General features: G+C 28.0%; 1 non-coding gene and 1 pseudogene across 1 annotated transcript; both read right to left on the minus strand.

Moving 5' to 3' along the window:
* Window positions 1-157: 157 nt before the first annotated feature.
* LOC112637503 lies at window positions 158-277 on the minus strand. The gene has a single exon (XR_003122584.1). It is a non-coding gene; the product is annotated as a 5S ribosomal RNA (ribosomal RNA).
* A 3,387-nt stretch (window positions 278-3,664) lies between these two features.
* Window positions 3,665-7,329, minus strand: LOC105255150 (annotated as a pseudogene).
* Window positions 7,330-10,886: the final 3,557 nt, after the last annotated feature.

Consider the following 10,886-nt stretch of genomic DNA (forward strand, 5'->3'; position numbering starts at 1 on the left):
CAAACGCTGCTGTTTTTATCACCATTTTTTACGAAATGTATATACAATCTATTGAGTCAATAGTAATCACATAAGAAAATAATATAGCATATAAGGGTTGGAATAAAAAAATTATCTCAACATTGATAATATTTAAATTAGCAAAAAGAAAAGATGGTGCCAACAGTACATGGTGTTCCCAAGCGGTCACCCATCTAAGTACTGACCATGCCCAACGTTGCTTAACTTCAGTGATCGGACGAGAACTGGTGTTTTACAACGTGGTATGACCGTTGGCGATAATGAGTCATTTGATTGTCCAAGATATAATTTTTGCATTTTTACAACGTATTTTGTAAATTTTTATACATATTGAATGCAATTATTTATAAATTTTCAAACATTGCGAATTCTGTTATTTATCACTATTTTTCATGAAATATACAATCTATTGATTCACTAGTAATCACATAAGAAAATAATGTAGCATATAAAGATTGGAATAAAAAAACAACCTCTAAAAAACCTTACAAAATTTTAAAAAATACGCCAAATACATAAAATTTATTCTACCTTATATGCATGTTTAATAAAAAAATTCCTTAAAAATAATTTACAATAATTTTCCCTCAAAAAATCATTTTTCTAAAAACACAAAACCTCAACAAATAACTTTTATAAAAAAATATTAAAAAATAAAATATCAAAACTAAACATAAAACCAATAATTACTATTAACCGAGTACATAAGACCAATTTGTAAATTTGATATCATGCAATGATCTGAGAGTCCAAGACATGTTTCCAAAATTCTATTCTTTAATTATAACGGCGCGCATTTCTTCACACGTAAGAATAAGATGATGACAAAATATTTTACAGGATATATTTTTTTATTTTAGAAAAAATTGCCGTAAACTATTTTAGAAATTATTACAATTGTTATTATATAGAGAATATATTTATAATGTTATACGTATGAATACGTATGTAATATATATATATATATATATATACAGGGTGTCCCAGACCACCCGTCTCACCCGATTTTTTCGTAAACGCGACATTGTAAAGAAAAATGTTTCAGACAAAAGTTTTGTGACTTCGAGGGGGACATAAGATGATGTCATTGGTTTGACCTTGGATAGTCGTTTGAAGATCACGTGAAGGTCACCTTTAATTTCTTAAATGGAAACCCCCATTTTTCAATGCATATTCTTATAGCTTATCTCGAGAGCTTTCCAAAACACTACAGACAAATGTTTTTTCATTAAGTACTTTTTGAGTTATAAGGCTTCAAAGTTTGCAGTACTTCGATATAAAATGCAAAATATCTCGTAAAATATTTAGTTTTCGGTAGTCTTACCCTAATACTTTTATGCACAGGATAATGAGACAAAACTATTGGTACAAAGAAAACGCATGATTGTTTATAACAAAAAGTGCATTGCAAATTACACATTTTTTATTATGAACAATCATACGTTTTCTTTGCACCAATAGTTTTGTCTCATTATCCTGTGCATAAAAGTATTAGGGTAAGACTACCGAAAACTAAATATTTTACGAGATATTTTGTATTTTATATCGAAGTACTGCAAACTTTGAAGCCTTATAACTCAAAAAGTACTTAATGAAAAAACATTTGTCTGTAGTGTTTTGGAAAGCTCTCGAGATAAGCTATAAGAATATGCATTGAAAAATAGGGGTTTCCATTTAAGAAATTAAAGGTGACCTTCACGTGATCTTCAAACGACTATCCAAGGTCAAACCAATGACACCATCTTATGTCCCCCTCGAAGTCACAAAACTTTTGTCTGAAACATTTTTCTTTACAATGTCGCGTTTATGAAAAAATCGGGTGAGACGGGTGGTCTGGGACACCCTGTATATATATACAATATATACAGGGTGACCCATTTTAACTTAGGCAGCCAAATAACTCGAAAAATAAGCACACTACGAAAAAATGGTTACAATCAAAATTTCGTCATTTCGAGGGGGACGTACAATGACGTTAAAATCAGCCCCCCCACTCCTCCCTCTGGGCGGTGAGGGGGGGCAAGTTTGAAATCTTAAATGGGAACTCCTATTTTTCATTGCATATTCTTGTAGCTTATCCCGAGAGCTTTCCAAAACACTACAATTAAGTACCTTTTTATTAAGTACCTTTTGAGTTATAAGGCTTGAAATAATTTCTTAATTTTACATAAACCATAAAATATCTAGTAAACCATTCATTTTTCGATTATCTTACCTTCATACTTTTATGTACAAAATAATGAGAGGAATCAATTGGTGTAAAGAAAACATACAGTTGTTTTTAAGAAAAAATATGGAATTGTTAATTGCAAATTACATATTTTTTCTTAGAAACAACTATGTGTTTTCTTTACACCAATTGATTCCTCTCATTATTTTGTACATAAAAGTATGAAGGTAAGATAATCGAAAAATGAATGGTTTACTAGATATTTTATGGTTTATGTAAAATTAAGAAATTATTTCAAGCCTTACAACTCAAAAAGTACTTAATAAAAAGGTACTTAATTATAGTGTTTTGGAAAGCTCTCGAGATAAGCTACAAGAATATGCAATGAAGAATAGGGGTTCCCATTTAAGATTTCAAACTTGCCCGCCCTCACCGCCCAGGGGGAGGGGTGGGGGGGCTGATTTTAACGTCATTGTACGTCCCCCTCGAAATTTTGATTCTAACCATTTTTTCGTAGTGTGCTTATTTTTCGAGTTATTTGGCTGCCTAAGTTAAAATGGGTCACCCTGTATATATATATATATATATATATATACACACACACACACAGGGTGTATAAAAATACAGGGACGGTGAAATATCTCGAAAACTAAGCATTTCAAAAAAAATGTTTCAGATAAAAGTTGTAGGATTTCAAAAGGCTATTTACTGGAGCTATGAGTTTAATCGTGGATGGCGTCATCAAGGTCAGAGCAAGGTCACCTAGAATTTTGTAAATGGGATCCCCTATTTTTTATTGCATATTCTTGAAGCTCATCTCGAGGGCTTTTCAAAATACTAAATAAAGTGTTTTTTCATGGAGTACTTTTCAAGTTATGATGCTTAAAATAATATCTTAATTTTACGTAAACTATAAAATATCTAGTAAAATATTCATCTTTTGATTATTTTACCTTAATACTTTTTATGTACAAAATAATGAGAGTAATCAATTGATGTAAAGAAAACACACGCTTGTTTTTAAGAAAAAATATGTAATTTGTAATTAACAATTAGGTAACCTTGCTTTGACCTTAGCGACGCCACCCAAGGTTAAACTCATAGCGTCAGTAAATAGATCTCTCGAAATCCTACAACTTTTATCTGAAACATTTTTTTCTGAAATGCTTAGTTTTCGAGATATTTCAACGTCCCGGTACTTTTTATATAACCTGTAGACTATATATATGTATATATATATATATATATATATATATATATATATATATCAAAGAATTTGATACCATGTAATACATTAGTGTATACTATATATAATGTAAAATGATATTAATAAAATCATGTTTAATAAGTAATAAATAAATATAATAACTGGATTCTATTTAAAAATATGTTGATAATTAAAAATATGTTATTATAGAAAAAAGAATTTAAATGTGTATTATAAAGATACTTCAATATTGAATTAATGGCAGATGCAAATTAATTCAATATTAAATGAGAAAATTTAAGTTAATCTTGGAATATTACTTGTTGCAATGATTCATCCAATGAATTTGCTCTTTTCCTTTTTCCTAAAGATAGAGATGTTGAAAGTTGTGTAAGAAGTATGTTAACTGGCGGCGTTGGCATTTTACTGGAACTTTCATATGATGACGGACTAAATAATCCTAAAGATACAATCTCATTCTATAATGCGTGAGAAAAGGTTTACAGTCGTAATCATTATTAAAGTAAGCATTGATGCATACTCAACAAGCTGGATATGCTGTAGTCGCTAATGTTTATAAAATATTTGCAAATTGCGATGTTTGTGGCGATGTTTCCAATAATTTAAAAGCTGGAGATGCTTCCAGAGGAGAATGCGAATTTTCGCTAATTTGAGGTCCGTCTTCTTAACAATCTACAACACAAATTATGATATCTAGCATACGGTGATTTTAAGTTTATCTCAGGCCATTTACGCCGCTGTTGGAACAATATTTTTTGAAAAAAGAACAAAAAGAGAATAATTATTTATAACGAATTAAATATATAGAACATTTACGAATTGTATAGGTGCTTCACATCCTCTTGGCTCTATCTTTAAACTTTCGTTATATAGATAAATGTCTATATCTTCATCTGACATATCAGGATCAAAAGGGCACATATTTTCAATATATTGTCTTATTTTAGATTCCACAGAAAGACAATAAGGATAATTTTGGTACAGCTGCATTTCATCAATTATTTCTACCACTTTTCGCCATTTATTAAAATTGATAAGGTCCAGGTTTTCCGGTAAGTAGGCTGGATCTCTTTCTTCAATATGCAGAATATTAGTCAAATATACACCTGAGAATGAAAAAAACATTTAAATCTTTTAATAATTACATAAAATAATCATTGTCAGTTTGTGATACTTACTTAAGAATGGTATACAAGGTGGATTGACATATTGTAACATTTCTTTATATTTCCGAAAGTAATTGTTATTAATCTGTCGCGCTTCTGTCAAAGTCTCTCGTAATTCTTCTGATAATTGCTATGAAAATAAACATGTTAAAGAGAGAATGGTTTGACATAAAAAAATTTTGACAAATATACATATAAGCGTAAATACATATATGTATATGAATCATACATGCTTTTGATTCTTCGAAATTTCGCAAAATTTGTAAAACATTTTTTGCCTATTATACATACTTGAAACGTAAATTTTAGCCTAAAAATTGAAACCGAATCCAAAGCACCGACAATCGCCAGAACGCCATTAAAATTCTTGAGATCTTGTAGCACCAACATTATTTCAATTGCACGTGATACAATGGCTACTCTCTCTTTAAAATTTTGAGCCTCCACTATTATTTTCTCCAGCCATCTTGTAAACTATCAAATAACGCAATATAAAAGTTATTGCAGTATTTGGTATACTTTCGTGATAATTTGAAATCAAAAATCTAACATTTGTCGTGTGTCTTATCATTTTCATTAAATTCGGTGAACTTTTGTTTTTGTCTTCTTTTGTCCAAACATATCCCACTAACTCAACAGACTTTACTGCATTGTACAATTGAAACTCCAATAATGTTAATTGTCTTGCAAATTCAACAGGATGTATCTATAATCAAACTTATTTCTCAGTATGAATGTTTTAGTGACTAATATAACTTTCCTTAAAAAAATCCCAACGTTAAAAAATATCATACCGTAAGTATTCCGTAGTGTTCATTATTTTCTGGAATTTTAAGATGCGATTTAATCGGTGGAGGATGATTCTTAAAATGTAATGAGATAGGTTTTGATGATTCGCGCTTTCTTTCTACAATTTCTAATAATAAATTAACCCATTTCTGTACAGATGTGTCATTTATCGTTTCTAAAAATGATTGCAATGTTTCTAAAAGTTTTCCATCACGTTCGAAATCGTGAAAATGATAATCCATCTAATCAAAAACAGTAAATACTTTAGAAAAAACAGTGTTTTAAAAATTGCAAAAATTCATGGAAAATGGAAAAAATATATATGTATTACTAACCCAATGTTTTAAAACATTTAAAACCCTTAAATGCACCGGATGATAGAACTCATTTTTTTATCTTTTCCAATCCTCTCTCTCCGTCGTTTTACATACAGATGTTTCTTTTTTACCATAAAACAACGAAGGATCTGGTATGTTAAATCTTTCTATCAATAACGTCAATAATGCTTGAGGTGAGCAAAAACTTCTATAAAATAAATTATTAAAAATTACCAATTTGTTATATATATATATATATATATATATATATATATATACATGTATCGAATAAGTTATATGTATTTATAAGAAATTGGTACAATATGCAATGCTGTTCTTTACCTGTAAGTAGTAAGGAATGCCTTTATAAAAGTTGGATCACTATATACATGATAAGTCAATCTCTCTACTAATTTTATCAAAGTTGCACCCTTAATCAATGGAACATCATTTTCTCTGGTCTCTAGAATAATATTCCCCTCGCTATCTTGTTCAACAAATTTATACATGTGAGCAGGAGGCAGCCTTAATGCATATTTCTTTTCTTCTTCCAAAAGAATACTATCCAAAGAACTTTCTAACATACTTCTTGATTTTAACATCATTAAAACCCTCATCCAATTGTTTTTAACTTCAACAGATTTAGCAATAAGAATAACACTAGAATGTTCTCTCGATACAATTTCAAAAGCATTTTTTAACTCTGTAAATAAATATTATGCATCTGCATTGCACGAAAATTTAACACGATATGGCAGTAAAATTTAAATAAACATTTTTTTACCTTTGATGTCTTTTGTATCAATAATATCAACTTTGCTAATAAAAAGTTTCTCTTCCAATTGAAATTTATCTTGGTAAGTAAAATTTTTTTCATCAAAATACGTAAATATAACATCTATTTTCTTTGGTTTACAAAATATTAGTAACTCATCGACTAAGAAGACTTTTCTGTCAGTAAATCCTTGTATTCCATTATTAGTCACTTTCTTCAATGTATTCTTTGTAAACAAAAATTATCGATATATAAACGTTAACAAGTCTGAAGATAATGTTTGATCTTTATAGACACATGTAATTAAAGAATGGTTTCTTTTTTATTACCTCTAATAAATTCATCGTAACAGCACTGTCCAATATCATTTTGATTCCAACCGTGTACAATTTTTTGTATTTCCTTAATTTTTTTTATTGCCGCTTGTCTTCTCCCTCTACACTGCATTAACAATCTTGTATCGTTTTTTGGAACACTCGTCACAGATTTCGTCAATTCCATCTGTAGAGGTTTTAGCAAAACTTGTACTTGTCCCAGATTTTCGTTCTCTTCCATGTTAGGGGTGTGCTCACATAAAATCTGTGATTTATTTAAAAAAATGCAAGATAAAATATTGTTTCGAAATAAGCGTAAACAATCTCGTACACATATCTGTAAAAAGAAGTATCGCGTACCAAATATTCATAAAAGTGTTGATTGATGTCAACAAGATGATTAGTCACTTCAGGTTGTATTTTCTCTGTCGAATCTTTTGTAGTAGATTCCATAAGAATATCTTGCAGATTGTGATGCCAGGAAGCCATGATCGCAAGTGTCGTTTTACTCGATATGAAGTCGTTTTGCGATCTCGATTACGTATTATTTTTTTACGAACAATATTATTCAGCCCTTTTTATCTTTCACAATAATTAATATATATTATATATAGATCTCAATCTTACATCGCTTTTATAAGTTCACATATATCACACTCGAGATATACTTGCGTGCGTGTAAACTGTGTCTTTGTAATCCAGAAAAACAATTTAATATTGACACGTCTTCCAGATATCACAGCCACATTATTTATTTGATCGTTGATGCGAAAACAGGAACAAAAAAAGTCAATGTTTTAACAATTTAACAAGTCTTAACAATTTAAATTAATTTATTCGAAATTTCTTCCGAACTCGCAATATTTGATCGAGTATACCCAAAATTTCACAGCTGGCTATTTTGTAAGAGAACTTGGCGAGTGTTCTGCTCGAGTTAAAGCTTCACGTACGTATTCCCGACAAAATTTAATCGCAATGATCTGAAAGTCACCAATCGAAGACGACTGATAATCAGGACCAATCAAAGTTTCTATCTATGTGATTCCGATCTATTAACTGAGTTATTGCAACCATGAGTTTGACTGATACATAAAATAAAATAAAAAATTAAAGTTTTTATAGGCTTGAACGGAACATCTCGTTTTTGAAAATACACACACACAAAGTTAAAATAATATTAAATTTCATTATGATACTCTCTAAAAGTGAATCAGTGTATTATTACTGTAATTAGTGCTGTACTTATAACTGCTTGTAATCAGTGAGTATATATTGTCTTTCAATTATAATACACTGATTCACTTTAGACTGAATCTTTGTTTGTGTCATATAGCTTATTCAATTAAACTTTATCCGCGACAGTTGTATATGTGACAGTTAATATCCATATTAAATATTTCAATACAATAATGTACAAAATCCTCATAATAATAAATAAGCCGTACCATTTTATTACGTTTAAAACAAATATAATAGCTTTAGCAAAACCAAATTCGTCTAATTTCAATCACATGTACAATCGTAATTGATCGATTGATTTTAATTTTTACCTATCCTGCAAAGTATCTAAGTAAAGTTATTAGAGTTTAGCTTTATCATTGATTACAGTCTCAATTTTCATCTCGAAAAGGTTTCGTTTCGATTTAATCGTTTGGTTAAAAGTTATAACTTTTTTTATCATATTGATGCACTTTGAGCATTTCGCTTTGTACATTGTTGTAAAAATAAATGAATAAAGCAAAAAAAAATATAAAAATATAATTTGAAAATTTATTATTCTATTGAATTATTTTATATACACATAAAATAATTCAATAGAATAATAAATTTTTAAATTATATTTTTATATTTTTTTTTTGCTTTATTCATTTATTTTTACAACAAAAATATTATGTGATTTTGTCCTTGAAAAAGGACAAAATCACATAATATTTTTGAAAAGTTAATTTTTTCTATTTTTTAATTCTGAATACTTTTTATACATATTATTAACAATGCATATTTTTATGGTAGATAAAATAAAATATATTTTTATCGTAGATAAAATAAAATATACACAACTTTTATAATATATCTATTAAAAATAATTGTAAAATGATTACATTGGCATTATTAATTTTGACAGTAACAATATTACAATATGTGCACGATTTTTCTATAACTCTTCATCGCTTGTATCACAATTTAATGATCGTAAATACTTTTAAATATGGATAGAAGGAAAATGAAATGGTAGATGATTATAAATAATCTGTTCACTTGTGTTTCAAATTTTTCATATTACAGTTTATACATACACATACATTTATATCTAATAGATAATGAATAATTATTTTATACCAATTCGAATATATAACTAAACGTTTAATATTTTTGTTAATTTTAATATAAACTTTATTGTTAATTCATTTCCTATTACAGACATCAAATTACAGATTTTAATATTTGCGGCATATATATTATACATATATGATGACGTACCACTGATATCTTGCGTGCTGCAAGCATTATATATGTTTGGCATCAATATAAAACTTTGGAAGACTTAGATGTCTTCGAATTACAAGAATAAATGGCTTTTTATATTAAAAAGTCAATGTAATAATTAGAAAAATTAAAACATGTCATTTGTTCTAAATTTTCAAATAAAATAATCAGTATCTGTATTGAATTTAATCTGACTCCATCAAACAAAAATTTTAAACTCTAAATTCGACAAAGAAATTAAGTTAAGTCGAAATCAATTTGTTGAATCTAATTCAGTACAGAACATCTAATATTTTATTTTTATTTATTTAGCATTTTGATTTTAATTTGTATATCATCCACTTGTTCATTTCTTTCTCTCTTCTTTTTTTAGACCCATTATATAATTATCACAAAAAATTGTTAGATATTCATTTTTTACCACCACTACGCCATTATAATTATAAATATGATTATAATTTTCCAGTTCCAAATCCTTCCTGTACATTGTGATAGCATGAGTAGTTCGCTCTCTACTTTTTGCAATATTCAGTCGAAATCATTCTGTTATTTCTATTGTAATGATTATTTAACACTCAACATATCGTTGAATATATCGTATTATGTTTTTCTTATGTAGAGTACAATATAGTTGCATCTATCGGGCACGTTGTGTTTCATAATTTGCTCAATAAAAATAATTATCATTAATCATTAACTCTTTGAATTTATGATTAGTATCTAGTTATTAAGTTCTATCTTATGTTTTATAACATTTGTATGATAATTATGAAATACTTTATATGTGCATTACATAAACACATATCGAACATTATATAAACACATTCATCTTAAAAGAAACATTTTTTTATTATTATCATACAATACATTAAAAACTAGAAATATTGTAAAAAAATTGCATAAAACTTTTGCAAAAGACAGAAAACGTGATAATGTTTACTATTACTATTTAAATTTAAATGAAACTCATCAACTTTTTATTATATTATAACTCAACCGCTTTGTTATCGTATATGTATTTCTCGTTCGCGCGTGAATGTATATTTTTAACCAAATGAATAAATGAAAATACAAAAATGTGTATATATTATATATATATACACTTCCTTTCTTGGTATTGCTTCCATTGATTCCATTTATGTACAATTAGTATTTGTATATTTATTTCGATACACATCACTTTTTTACGTCGATTACTTTAAAATCTAATGTTTCTATAATTACATTAAAATATTGTTTTTATATTGAAACTATATCACAGTTATGTTTGTGGGAAAAGACAAGGATTTAAAAAAAAAGCCATTCAAATAATCGAAATTGAAACATAGTCCATTCAGTAAGAATTATGAAATATGCAGTAAACACTAGATCTGTTAACTATAACGAATGATAAACGAGATGATAATGATAATGATCGAATTATCAAAATGTATCGAGTCGTTTAACCCTTTGCACTTTACAGATTTTCGCGTAATGTTTGTTGTATTCATGCTGTTACATAAATTGTTCACACACTGTAAGAAATATAAATGTCTTGTAGTTATAAAGCTATCATTTTCCAAATAATAAACAAAAGAATGGCATAAACCCAGCATAAACGCACATACTTGTAACAATCA

The sequence above is a fragment of the Camponotus floridanus genome, unplaced genomic scaffold (assembly GCF_003227725.1).
Source record: "Camponotus floridanus strain SB8 unplaced genomic scaffold, Cflo_v7.5 scaffold170, whole genome shotgun sequence".
In the NCBI taxonomy this organism is placed as follows: Eukaryota; Metazoa; Arthropoda; class Insecta; order Hymenoptera; family Formicidae; genus Camponotus; species Camponotus floridanus.